Source organism: Eschrichtius robustus, chromosome 1 (assembly GCF_028021215.1).
Source record: "Eschrichtius robustus isolate mEscRob2 chromosome 1, mEscRob2.pri, whole genome shotgun sequence".
Lineage (NCBI taxonomy): Eukaryota > Metazoa > Chordata > Mammalia > Artiodactyla > Eschrichtiidae > Eschrichtius > Eschrichtius robustus.
Window position 1 is genome coordinate 130193094 of NC_090824.1, and position 13696 is coordinate 130206789.

Sequence of the window (13696 nt, forward strand, 5' to 3'; positions counted from 1 at the left end):
CGGGCAGGCTAGGCTGCTCCAAGGGTTATCATTCCAGGGACTGTGGCAGACTTTGCACCACTGCTTAGAAGGAGTACCTCCCTGAGGCAGGAACGGATGTCCCTTCTCTTCCTGAGACTGCCACACGGTTTAACACCTCTGCCGACCAAGAGCAGCCTGGCCCCGCAGGAATGAGTGTCTCAAGATCTTTGGAGAGCTAGGTCAGCAAATGGTGGCTTTGCCCAGACTTAAACTCCCCAATACAACACTTACTATTTATATTCTAAATGTCCCCTTGCCATAGCTGCTTCTCCACTTGTTCTTACTGATAAGCCCCCAGCAGGGCCCCTCAGCAGCTGAGCTACTAAGTGCTTTATCCACTGACAACAGATGAGATGATGACATGCTGATACAGCTTACTTCATTCTTACATCAAAACCATTTTACTTCTAAAACCAACTTTTTTTTGTCTTTGTCATAAATGGATTAAAACAATTTCACTTAAGTCGTAAACAAGTGGATTGGAAATGATATCAAACCAATACACAACAGTCTGGTTCCAGGTTCGTTTGGTAAGAAGCTGATTGATCTTGAACTTGATTCAGTCCATTGACAACATCATTACTGATAAAAGATCTCAGGGCAGTCCACTTTAGATTTGAAGCAATGGCCATGAGCAGACATTTTCAAATGGGCATACCTTCTGCAAACCTTAGCTGACTTTCAGGATGTGTGGCACAAAAGAAGAGGCCATAGAAGGAGCTAAAAATAAGGTCTGTAGTTCACATAGTTAGCCTGTGGCCATTTCGTGAGTTAGAAGTGGCTTGGTGGGAGTGGGAGAAAAGCAATAAAAGAAAATGAGATTGGAACTCACTCATTTTCTTTCTTTTCAGCAACTTCTTGGAGGGAGGAAATGGAGATGAATAAGACATAGAAATCACAGAACTTAGACTTGGCAATGCTCTTAGAAATAAATTATCTAACCTTTCACCCAATTGCAAATAGTAATAGCTAACATTTATTTACTACATGCCAAATGTTATACAAAATAATTTACTTGATTTTTATTTATTACTTTAGTTTTACCCTTACCACGTCTCTAAAAGGTGGCATGATTTCAATGTCTGTCTTCCAGGCATCAAGTTAAGCAACTTATTCAAGGCCACAGTGAATAAATGGCTGGACCAGAATTCCTGAATATGTACTGCCTTCTCCTTAGTTCTTTCTCTCCCATCCCCTGACAACTCCAGGCTCTCCACTCCTCCAGAGACTGGTTTGTCTTTGCCGGCATTTCTCCTCATTCCTACTTGGAAAGCTTGGTTTCTCAAACATTCCTCCACATATTAAGCTGACATCTGCTTTTCTGGAACTTGCGTCATCTGTCTGCCCACCAAAGTAACACATAAGCCAGTCTCTCTGTCCTCTGACAGTCCTTCCAATATCTGCAGTTCCAGAATCATGCATCCTCTGAGCCTTTTCTTCTCCAGGCTAAATATCTACAGCTACTGTAACCCTGCCCCGTAAGACCTTCCTACATGCTGTGCTTCTTCCTCTGTGTATACTGCACTCAGACTGCAAATTCAAACTTCTACAGACACCAGACTAGTAATGAAAATAAATAGAGCAGGCCAGGTACAGTTAAATCACATGGGCTTCTCCTTCTTTTATTTTCCCACTTTTCATAGAGACACGGATCCTGAAAAGTTTGTCTCTGCAAATTCAACCATCAAAGGCAACTAGCCCTCAGTCTCGCTATTTGGGGACGACAGGGGGTGGTGAGCACTGTGGCAAACTGCGAGGCGAGTGCATGACCGAAAGAAAGCAGACAGTGTTCACTTCTAGCTGGTGCCGTCATAAAGGTGGTGCCAGAGTTTCTGAACTCTTCAAAAGCTGCCAGAAACCTGGGTTTCTACTGGAAAACTTTTGATTTTTATCAGATCAGTTTTCTCTTTCTTTTTTGTTTTTCCTGCAGCGTGCTATAAGCCAAACAAAGTGTGTCTGCAGGCTGGATCCAGCCCCTGGGCTGCTGGTCTACAACTGCTCTTGAGGACAATGGGACCCTCACTTCGCTTGACCTAAAAACCATGCTTCTGGGAATGCAGACTAAATTTGCAGGAGCTTTCCTAGCAGCTGTATCACATTATACTTTAAGTTCGCATGGAACTCGTGGCTAAGTGAGTAACTTCAAGTCTTCATGTACAGGGCTGTCCAGCCTGCCTCTCCAGCCATCTTGTGCAATGATATATATTTTTTAAAATTTATTTATTTTTGGCTGTGCTGGGTCTTCGTATCTGTGTGAGAGCTTTCTCTAGTTGTGGCAAGTGGGGGCCACTCTTCATCGCGGTGCGCGGGCCTCTCACTGTCGCGGCCTCTCTTGTTGCGGAGCACAAGCTCCAGACGCGCAGGCTCAGTAGTTGTGGCTCACGGGCCCGGTTGCCCCGCGGCATGTGGGATCTTCCCAGACCAGTGCTCGAACCCGTGTCCCCTGCATTGGCAGGCAGACTGTCAACCACTGCACCACCAGGGAAGCCCTGCAATGATATTTTGAACCTCACTGTCTGACTTTGCGTTCCTCCCTGTTGGTCCCCATTCTGTCTTGGAGAGTTTTGTCTATTTCTCCCTGCCTTTGTATGCAGCTTTGACCAATGCTCCTTCCATGAAATCACCAGCTGGACCCAATACCCGGATGAATTCTGACCCATCTTAAGGGCATTAATTAAAATGTCGGCTAGAAATATGGAGCTCCAAGGCACCCCAAATGTCGCCAATGCGCTAATAACACCCCTTAGCTTCAGAATGGAAGGAAACTAGCCTGTGTTTGGCACCTACTCTGAGCTCAAGCCGGCCAGCTCCCTCCATCCTCACTTCCCACCCACTGTAGAGACCCCTTCTGCAGCTCTGCCCCTGTGGCCAAGGAAGAACCCCCAGGCTTCACCCCATATCACTAAGTCTGAACTCTCAGCTCTGGTCCACAGTTCCCAGATTGGTTCCTGATCGAACTGTGTATTTGGCTCTGGGTCTCAGTCTCAGCTCCGGATGTCAGCCCTCGCCTGGCAGCCCAAGGATCAGTGTGGCCCCTGCTCAGCACCCACCCCAGGCACCCAGCCCTTTGCCTGTGCCTGAGACTGAACTCCTGCTTGGCCAGGGGGACACACACTGTGCCAGGCACTGTCCTTGGCACGGCAGCATGCATGATCTCACTTAATGGTGAATCCGCATGCTCCCACTGCCATCTGGCCCACATTTTTCAGTTGGCCCTTTTTGATTATCAGGGAATTTGTATTATTCATGCTCTTCCTGCCTCCTCATTATTGTGAGTAATTGCGAGCAGGGCACCGAGCTGTTCACCAGCCTGCACAAAGCCAGCAGTACATGCTCCCTCGGATTCCTTCTCTTTTTGTGAAATAGCTCACTATTCTCATCTATGACATGGGGGTGTTTTTGAGGGATCTATTAATTGACATTAAGCATTTATAACAGAGCCAGGCATGTCGTGGGCACTCATGAATGTTAGCTTGAAGTAGCAGCAGTTGGAGAACTCATGCTGGTCACCTCCTGATCTAGCCCCCAGGCGCCAAAGAGGGGGCACCCCCTTCCCTAAGGAAATGTCACTAATTCCCTTCCGCCACCAAGCTCAGCAGCAGGCACCCCAAGCTGGTTTTCTGATGAAAGGAAAGGATTGGTTCAAGCCATCCACATGGCCCAGGGGACGGCCTCTGGAAGGCACAGGCCTAACTCCTGCCTCTGCCACTTACTTGTTGGGTAACTCGGGCCCAGTAGTTTACTCTCTCTGAGCACAGGTACTCTATCTGTAAAAAGTGGGCACTAATATGTAGCTTACAGCATTATGGCGGGCGATCAAATGAGATTTGTAGTGAAATACTAGGCACATAGTAGGCACTTGATATGGTGATGATGACACAGATACTGAGGCAGACATTGTCTTTGGCCCTTCCCAGCAAGAAAGAGCAGCCTTCCTTTTTTCCTGCCAGGTTTGCAAAAACTGAATTACAAACTTATTGCTTGGTTGTGGTAAAAAAAAAAAAAAAAAAAAAAAAAAAAAATCAAACTAACAATACAGGCATTTATAAAATAAAAAGTTGGCGTCTTCTGCACTCCAATTCTACTCTCCTGAGAGAGCCACTGTTAACTGTTTAGGGTATGTCTCTGCTGACATTTTTCTATACACACACACACACACACACACACATACATTATTTTTAAAGCAACATCAGGATCATACCATACATACTCTTCTGCAACCTACTTCTTTCTCTAAGCAGAATTTCATGGCCATTTTTCCAAGTCAGAGTACATGGAGCTAGTCCAGTGTTACAGACTTAATTATGTCTCCCAAAATTCATATATTGAAGCCTTAGCCCTCAGTGCCTCAAGATGTGACTGTATTTGGAGATAAGGCCTTTAACGATGTAGTTAAGTTAAAATGGGTCATTAGTGTGGGCCCTAATCCAATACGACTAGTGTCCTTTTAAGAAGAGGAGATTAGGACACAGACAGAGGCATCAGGCACCTGTACACGTAGGGAGAAGGCAGCCGTCTGCAAGCCAAGGAGAGAAGCTTCAGAAGAAGCCACGCTGCTGACACCTTAATCTTGGACTGCTAGTCTCCATAACTTTGAGAAAATAAATTTCTGTGGTTTAAGCCACCCATTCTGTGGCATTTGTTATGGCAGCACTAGCAAACTTATACATCCAGGCTTTCATAAAATACATAGTATTCCATTTTATAGATGGTACAAAAAATGTGTTTGTTGATGGACTTTCAGGTTGTTTACAGTTTTATGGTATTACTAAGAGTGCTTCAGTTAATATCCTAGCAATATGCTTTGTGCACATACGTGAGGATATTTGTAGGCTCTGTTCCCATATGAGGAATGACCAGGTTGGAGAATATGCACATCTCAAGCAACGTACGAATCAGTTGTACCAACTGAAACTCCAATACGTAGGCAAATTACTGCCTTCCTTTTTACCCCCAAAGCATAATTTCAAGGACTTACATTCTGTGGCCATAAAACATAACTAAACTGACAGTCAATAAAATATGACAACTTTGACCTTGGCTTTGCTCGTGCTGACCACTTCTGCCTGTGCCAGGACCTTGGCCCCATCAACCACCTGCAGAAACACACAATTTTCCTGAATGGACAAAGTTCTCACCAGACTTTATAGTCTCTTCATTGTGAAGTCAAACTCGCTAAGAACAAATGGCCATACTAGAAACAGAAGCATTGATTTTAATTTTTTAAGAGTATAATTAGATTTGAATCACACATGGTATATTGGATTTAGGGAGAAAATATTTCATGACAAGCTGCCAATGTATTTGTTTCTCATCTTTCACCAAATAGAACTGGGGGTTGAAGGCTGCAGAAATGGACACAGGTTGGCTAATGCCATTCCGATAGGCAGTAATTTCGATCTGAGTTGATGTGTCTGACTGGCCTTTTGTTTGGAAAAAAATAAAAAATAGCAACCATCTTCTGTAGTGAAGATGAACTTGGAGGTGTGACGGTCCAGGTTCTTTTTGGAGAGTGTATTGGAATTTACTCAAATTGCAGGGGGTTTGCCTTCCCTCTTTTTGCTCTTACTTTTCCATACAAGCGGATGTGCAAAAGAACTGAGCATTAAAAGAACATTTGTTTTGTGAATGAGTAAATAAATAGCTGTTAGTACACTTTTTCTATTTCTAATTATTATTAATTTTCTCAATATGTCATGCATACATATCGTTCAAAATTCTGGGCTGGCCATCTCGTTGTCCGTGCTCCCTGCTTCTTTTGGTCTCGTTCTGGGCAGGGCTTGTGTTCAGAGCCAACTAAGAGTAACAGCTGCAGTTCATTGGATGCTTACTGGGCACTAGGCATTATATCTGGTACCTAATCCCACTTAATCCTCTTTTGGGGAGGGATTAATAGTGCATTTACAGTTGAAGAAACTGAGGTCAGAGGGGTTAAGTAATTTACTTGCCCAAGGTTACACAGTAAGAATCAAAAGCAAGATTCTTTTCCTGGTCTGTTACCAGAATCTGGACTTGTAATCACTGTACACTTAACCTCTCTGTGCCTCAGTTTCCTCAATCATAGCCTAGAGATAATAATAGGGATTATTTCATAAAGTTGTTTTGAGGGTGGGAGAGGAGGCAGTAAGGAGTAGAATGGATCCAAAACCGTTGGGAAAAGAATTTGAGGCAGGTCACGGTGAATGTTTAGGGATGAATAGTGTTTCTCAAAGTGTCATCAAGAGCCACCCAGATTAGCATCACTTCAGGTGCTTATTTCACATGCAGATTTTAGGGCCCCTTCCTAGATGTCTTCAAGAGTGGAGTCTGGGAATCTACATTTTAAACTAGCATCCAGATGATTCTGATGCACATTGAGATTTGAGAATTTCAGGCCCTAGGCTGTGTGTGTGTGTGTGTGTGTGTGTGTGTGTGTGTGTGTTGTTACTTGTAGCTCCATCCAGATAGCACTATTGTAGCTCTATACTAAACCCCTCCTCACCTTTCCTCTGTACTCCCCATGTACAAGTCATGTTTTTCTCATCACCAGCATAGTCAGTAATCCATTCAAAAGAGATTCTGAGATTCCAAACCCAGAAATCTGTGTGTATTTCTGACTTCTTTTTGCTGTAAAAAAAAAAAAAAAAAAAAATTTGTGATAGATGGCCCGTTAATGATGTGAATCTGTGGTCGGGTGTCTTAAATGTATAGAAACCCATCTAGCCCCTGGTGTGAAGATCACTCCAATGCCCTGTGTTCCTACAGTCATTCTGGTCCCCTGAACTTTGGGGCTAGCTCTGATGAGCCAATACCTTCTACAGACTAAGTAGGTGATGAAAATTTAAGTAAACAATACTCATTAACGTTATGATCATGTGTGGCATCTTCTATTACTAAATGATCCCGGTACACAGATATTATTCACTTAAATAGTCAATCACTGTCAACAAATTGCAAGATGCAGAGAATGAAATTAGCAAAATGAACTATGGATGTAAAGTTCAGTTGAAATTCAATTTAGTGACAGCATTAGCTTTCAACAAGTCTGCCCAACTGTTTGAACACCTTCCTTTCGCACAGAGTTTTTTAGTAATAAATGCAATTAACCTTTTTACTGTTCAATTGCTGTTGGCCGCAACAATATTATTACATGGCACCTACGGTCTGGGAGTGAAATAATTAAACGATGATGTGGGATGAGGACATCAGGGCAGTTCTAGGGCTTTTTCTGGAGCTTCTACTCATGACTTAGGGGTGGGGCAAAAAGAGGGGTCCAGGAGGCGGGGATGGGTGTGCATTTGCACTGAGCCTTCCCCAGGGAGCATCTGATATTGATGCATTGTGTCTGGAGTCGAAGAGAAACCTTCTCAAGACCCATCTCACCCATCTCCAGATTCCTCATTCCCTATTCCACACACAGCAGTGTGCATTCTGCATTTCCGGCCAATTGCCCTGAAAAGCCAGCCCCTCCCCCACTACCTCATTGCCTTTCATGATTCTATGACTCCTTTTATCCAGTCACTCTAGCTGGAGAGTAGGAGTCACCTCGGACTCCTGTCTCCCCCTCCGCTCCCACAGGGCAGTGAGTCACGTCACCCCTTCAAGCCTTCTTCCCTTGGAAGCTGCCTCTATTTCCTGCTGTCTGTGCCTGCGGCTGCCACAAGCAATCTGGGTCCCCATCTCCACTCGGTTCTCACCTCTGCATGGCTACATCCTGGCCGCCACCCCACAGTCCACCCTGCATGCCTCTCTCTGCCAAGGTGAACAGACAAGCCCCGACTCAAGATCCTGCAACCACTCCCCACTGCCCCCATGATCAAGCCCGAGCCTCCCGTCCGTCAGTCCTTGGCCGCCCTCACCACCCGCGATGGCCTGGTAGGCACGGCTTCCCCTACCTCCCCTGCGTCTGCTCCCCGCCGGTACCCAGATTGCCCTTCAAATTGCCTCTTCCTCACCTCCTAACATGCTCTGCGCTTTCCTGCCCTCACACCTTGCTCCTACCAACCACTCCATCCGAAAGAAAACAAAAACCTTTTCCATTTCTCTCTCTCAGTAAAATCCTTCTTTCCCAAGGCCCAGCCCAAACCCCACATCTGCCATTAAGCCTTCCCATCTGCACCCCACCCTCCAGAGATCAGTCTCCTTCAAACAGCTCAAGTGCTTATTGTATGGGGCGCGCCTTTTGATCCTTAATAACTTGCTTTGTGATGTCTCTCCACGCTCTCAGCTGTGTAGTACATTCCCTTGAAAGCAAAGACATGCCTTGTGGTCCCTGCTTCTTGCTTAATGAATGAAGCCATTTCTAAGCCTTCCCTGAAAAAGGATGACACCTGTTTCTTTTGTGTCCTGTTTTCAGGGCTGTCTTGAGGTGGACAATTCAGATGTGCTGGGAGCGGGAAGCCCCGCCTTGGAACGGCGTGTGGCAGGCAGGCTGATGGGATTTCGGGGATGCAGGCAGAAGACGTGACCATCTGTGGGGACGGTGCTTGGCCTGGAAAGCTGTCTCTTGTCAACTGTGCCTGAGATATTCTTAGTTCTGAACCACATCCCTGGCTGTTCCAGATCACCCCGTTATTACTCCAGAGCTGCCCCACTGCTGGGGTAGGTGGGGCATGGGCAGTGGCTCCTCCCATCCTCCCTTCACAAGGAGCTGCGGGGAAATAAGTCACATTTAGACATTAGGAAACCTCTGTCCTCTAGCAACTGAGAGCAAAATTCTTCAGAAATCTATGGAGAATCTCCATGAATTCTTAGGATTCTTCTCCAAGAATCCTGAAGGGGGTGGCCCAGATGCTGAGCTTGTCCTTTCTCAGGTCTGAGGGTAGAAAGAAACAGTCTCACTTATCTCTGAGCTATGGCTTTCCTCCCCTTGCTTCCAAAAGCCAAACCGATTGTCTCTCTATTAGCAGGCTGCCACTCATGAAGTTACCATTTATGTGCCCAGCGCTCCGCAGTTTACCCCACCTAAGTCTCATGGCAAATCGCTGAAGAAAGTTTGTTCCCATTTTAGAGATGGTAAGTCTGAGGCTGGGAGAAGTTAGCCAACACAGCTGGTAAGCAGAGCCAGGTTAGAAACCAAGCTGAGTCCAAATCCCCCTTTCTAAGCACTACCCTGACCTGACTCCCAACCCAGCATTTCTGAAACCCTTTTTCCTCTGGGAAGCCCCCCTGCCCCCAGCCAAGCTGCCTAAATCATGAGATTGCCCCAATTATCCCTCACTTGTCTCTTTACAGCCTGTTTGAAATGATGGCATCTGGTGCTCCTCCTGACATGTATGGTTATGAATTGTGTGGATTTGGTGATCACAGAGCCATGTTCCCTGTGAGCTGGCCCAGCATCTGGGCTGGAGTCAGGTTGTTTACCTCCAAAGGATGAGGCATGAAATGACAGTCTAAGTGGGTTTCAGGTCACTTTGGCCACTGAGCTACCTTCTCCCCTAGCCCACAAATTTTTGGGGATACTCTTTGAGATAAAGCCAGCAAGGCAGGTTCCTCCCGGGCCCTTTCTTGGTTTGAAGTTTTGGCTTAACACGTGCTGGGTGCCTCAGTCAAGGAGTTTAATCTCTCATGCCTTGGTTTCCTCCTCTGTAAAATGAAGACATCCTTCCCTATGACATTGTTTGATGTGTAAATGAAATCAAGTATGCTCAACACTTAGCAAAGTATCTAGGATATTGCAGGGTTTCTGCAAATGTTGGTTTCCTTCAGATCCCAAATAAATAACCTGGGAGCCTCAGACTTCCCATCTCTAAAATGGGAACAAACTTTCTTCAGCGATTTGCCGTGGGAGTTAGTTGAGTTATAACTGTGCTTGGGAGAATATAGTCTGAATAATGACCACATCTCAGGCAGCTCTGGCCTGACCTCTGATGAGCAGGATCTCGGCTCTGATCTCAGCTCTTAGCCTCCGTTCCCTACTGCCCCCACCCTGTCTGACCATTCGCACCCCTCATCTGCCCCAGCCTCGACACAGCTGTTCCTGGGAGGCAGAGAGAGAAATGGGAAAAGGAAGACAGGATTAGCCTCCCCACCAGCACCTTGAAGGACACAAAGCCCCCCGGGTCCAGAGGATGCCCCCAAACCTCCCTTCCCAGCTCATCTCGCACACTTCTGCTCACACCGATGCAAACAACTTTGCGCTTTGCAGAGAAATGGAGCAGTAATCGAGGAGGCAGGGGCAGTGGGGTCAAGGGAGGACTTTTTATAAGATAGGAGGTACGATTTTACATTTACTGATGGAAATGGTCAAATAGAGAAAAATTGATGGAGGAGAGTCTTCCACGGAGTCTGGTTTCGCAGTATTATCTGGTTTCCTTCACTCCCCTTAAATTTTAGATTAAAGTTCCCTTTTTCATGTCAGTGACTCCCTTATACTCAATAGAGATGACATGGTCCAGTGGGAAGAGCTTTGGAATTTGGGTTCAAATCTCACTTCTACCACTTATTGGCTGGGTGGCCTCTCTAGGCCTCCACTTCCTCCTTTCTAAAATGGGAAGAAGAATAATACTTACCTCTCGAATTTGGTGTAAGGATTAAAGGAATAGTGTTTGGCCTGGAGCAGTGTTTAGTAAGAACTCAAAAATGGCCATTGCTGTTGTTACCATTCTCTTACCAAAAAGGCTCTTCCATGTCTTCCTGAGATGCACTGAGTCCCTTGCTATGAGGTAACCATTTCTTTGGCATCAGTCATGGGTCAAAGTACCAGATCCCGAGATCTGACTGTGTAATTGGAGAGAGAGAGCTAAAGATAAATCTAGATCTGGAGTTACATTCTCACTCTACGTATTTATCCAGCGGTTCCCTTCTCACAACCACTTTTCTGAAGTTTCAACCTTCAGCTGGAAGAAGTCACAAAAGCATAACTGGTGTTCCCAGGCCTTTAGAACACCTCTGCTTGAAACTCCAGACTCACCAAGGGCCCACTTTAGTTTTCCTTGAACCCTGGCTCATTTGATGGGCAACAGGAGCAAGCAATGGGTGAATGCCTGCAAAGCTCTATCGGAGCGCCCATGGTCCATCTAGAACAGTGGCTCTCAAACTCTGCTACATACTGGCACCACCTGGGGAGTCCCTACCCCAGAATTCTGATTGACTGGCAGGGGCCAGGGCATAGGGACTTTTAGAACCTCTCCAGATGATTCCATTGTGCAACAGAGTTGAGAACCACTGGACTAGGAAGCTCGCAAGCCTCCTAAATGGGATGATCTGCCGTCACCTGTGCCACGTCCAGACTAAGCCAGCCCTTCACTGGGGGTCAGGAGACTGGCTCCTTCATTCATTTATTCAAGTATTACCACCTCTGACGATGCATCCAGGGCTCTGTCCCTGCCCACGTGGGTGAGCTGCCCTCATCTAACACCCCTAGTCCTTGCACGCTTGTACTTGCCCTTCATGGCATTTATCCCTCTGTGAATCACTTGTTCTTCTTCTCCACATCTGTGAATTTCTTGAGTGTAAAGACTAGGTCTTCCTTTCTTACTCCCAGTGCCTAAAATGTTTAAGTGAGGGAATGCATGTAGGAAGGAATGAATGAGTGAATGAATAAATGAACAAACTATGGGAATCCAACCTTAGTAGGGAGGCATTATAAGAGAGAGCATGGCATCTGGAGAAGATAGATTTCAACTCAGATCCCAGCTCTGCTACTTAGTAGCTGTGCTGCTTTAGGCAGTTTCCTCAATCTCTCTGAACCCCACTTTCCTTATCAGGGGATAAGGATAGTAAATGAGGATAGTAAATTTCTGATAGCGCTGTTGTAAGGAGTAAATTATGTAATCCATCTAATGTGCTTTGCCTGGAACATAGTAAAAGCCCAATAAATGTGAGCTCTTATTAGAATGGGGGCGCGGGGCTGCTATTTGCACCTTCATGGGCATTTGGATGCTGCCTTCATTACCTAATTTCTCTTGATCCTGGGTTTCCTACCCCGTTAAGGAGAGTGTTCCTGAGACAGCCTGGGTGAGCAGGAAGCTCCTTCCTCCGCCCTCTGTGTGTCAGCTCCCACAGCCTAGGGTGGGGAGCCCCGAGGGGAGCAGTTGCTCTGCCTTTTAACCTCCTTGCTGCTTTGTGTTGATTACAGGGCAGGTGGAAGCAGCTGCTGTGCCTGGACAGCATCTGCTGTGGCCTGTCAGCCCCCATCAGACTCACCCTGAGGGCAAATAGGGCTCCAGCTGATGAAAAGCTTAGTTGCAGCCTCCGAAGCAGCCCCGCAGCTGCGGTCCTGGCCTTTCCTCTTGTTTCCCATGTGCTTCGGCAGTTCCAGCCCTCCGCACGACCAGGGCTGGAGTCCCGGCACTGAGGTGCCCTTCTCCAAAGATCAAGTGACTGGGCACACGCTATGGCTCCACCTTGAAGCACATCAAAGGCTTGAGCAAAAGCAGGCTGCCCAGGGATGCGGAGGCAGCTGTCTACTTGATATGATTCCAGGGTCACTGGAAAAATTCCCTGGAGCCCCACATATTTTCCTGCTAGAAAGTTGAAACTCCACCATTAGATACCCAATCTTATGATTTAAAGCAGCGGTTCTCAAAGTGTGGTTCCCCCTCTACCCCAGCAGCAGCAGCACCTGAGAGCTCATTAGAAATGCAAACTTTGGGACTTCCCTGATGGTCCAGCGGGTAAGACTCTTCACTCCCAATGCAGGGGGCCCGGGGTTCGATCCCTGTTCAGGGAACTAGATCCCCCATGCCGCAACTAAAAGATCCTGCATGCCACAACTAAGACCTGGCATAGCCAAATAAATAAATATTTAAAAAATGCAAATTCTTAGGTTCCACCCCAGACTCCGAAATCAGGATCTGGGAGAGGGACTATCTGTGTTTAGACTCGGGACAGACTCTTAACACTGCCTTCTAGCTCTGTGGGAATATTACTTAATCTCTTCAGCTTTCGTTTGCACCATTATAAAATTCAGATTGTACAGCCAATTCAAAGGGCCGAAGATGAAATAAGATACATGAAGTACTTGCACATACTAAGTGCTTAATGAGTGCTCATAGCCTCTCCTCACCCCACCTCACCTCATTTCTCATAGAGAAGTCTAGGTCAAGTGCCACGGTAGAGGAGAGGATCACACAGATGGGGATTTGTGAATCGCAATGGCGTGGACCAGGAGAGAAAGCCTATAGAGGTGGATGGGATGCTGAGACAGGGAAGGAGGAACAGAAGGCAGAATAAGGAGCTCCCTTCAGACTTCACCCTTCTGGTGCCCTCTGTTTTGCAGGGGCTGGCCCTTTGGGGCAGGGTCCACCTCCAGTGGCCCAGTCTCACCACCATCCTTCCCAGATGCTGGGTGGGGCGGATTCTTTGCTCACCTTTCCCCTACTTGATTCTAACCTCTTTCAGGCACATGACTTACAGATCTAAAGGTTTCCTGCAGGGAGATGGCTGGTGGAAATATAGAAATGGGGAACTTTCCTGTAACTCTGGGTCATCGGGGTTAAGAAGAGAGCCAGCAGTTGATACAGAGGCCACCCTGGGGACCTGACTCTTGCACAGACACTGCCAGGGTCTCCCAAGGAGCCAAAAGGCAGGCAGCTGAGAGCATCTGAAGAGAGGCAGATGTGGCCCTGGAGAAACAGATGCATGTGTCCCAGAGCAGCCTGCTTCCCTTTCTTTTAAAGTCTTCCCATTGCCTCCTGAGCCTTTGATGGGAGGACAAATTAAGATCTCAGTCTCACTAGGCAGGCTCACGTGA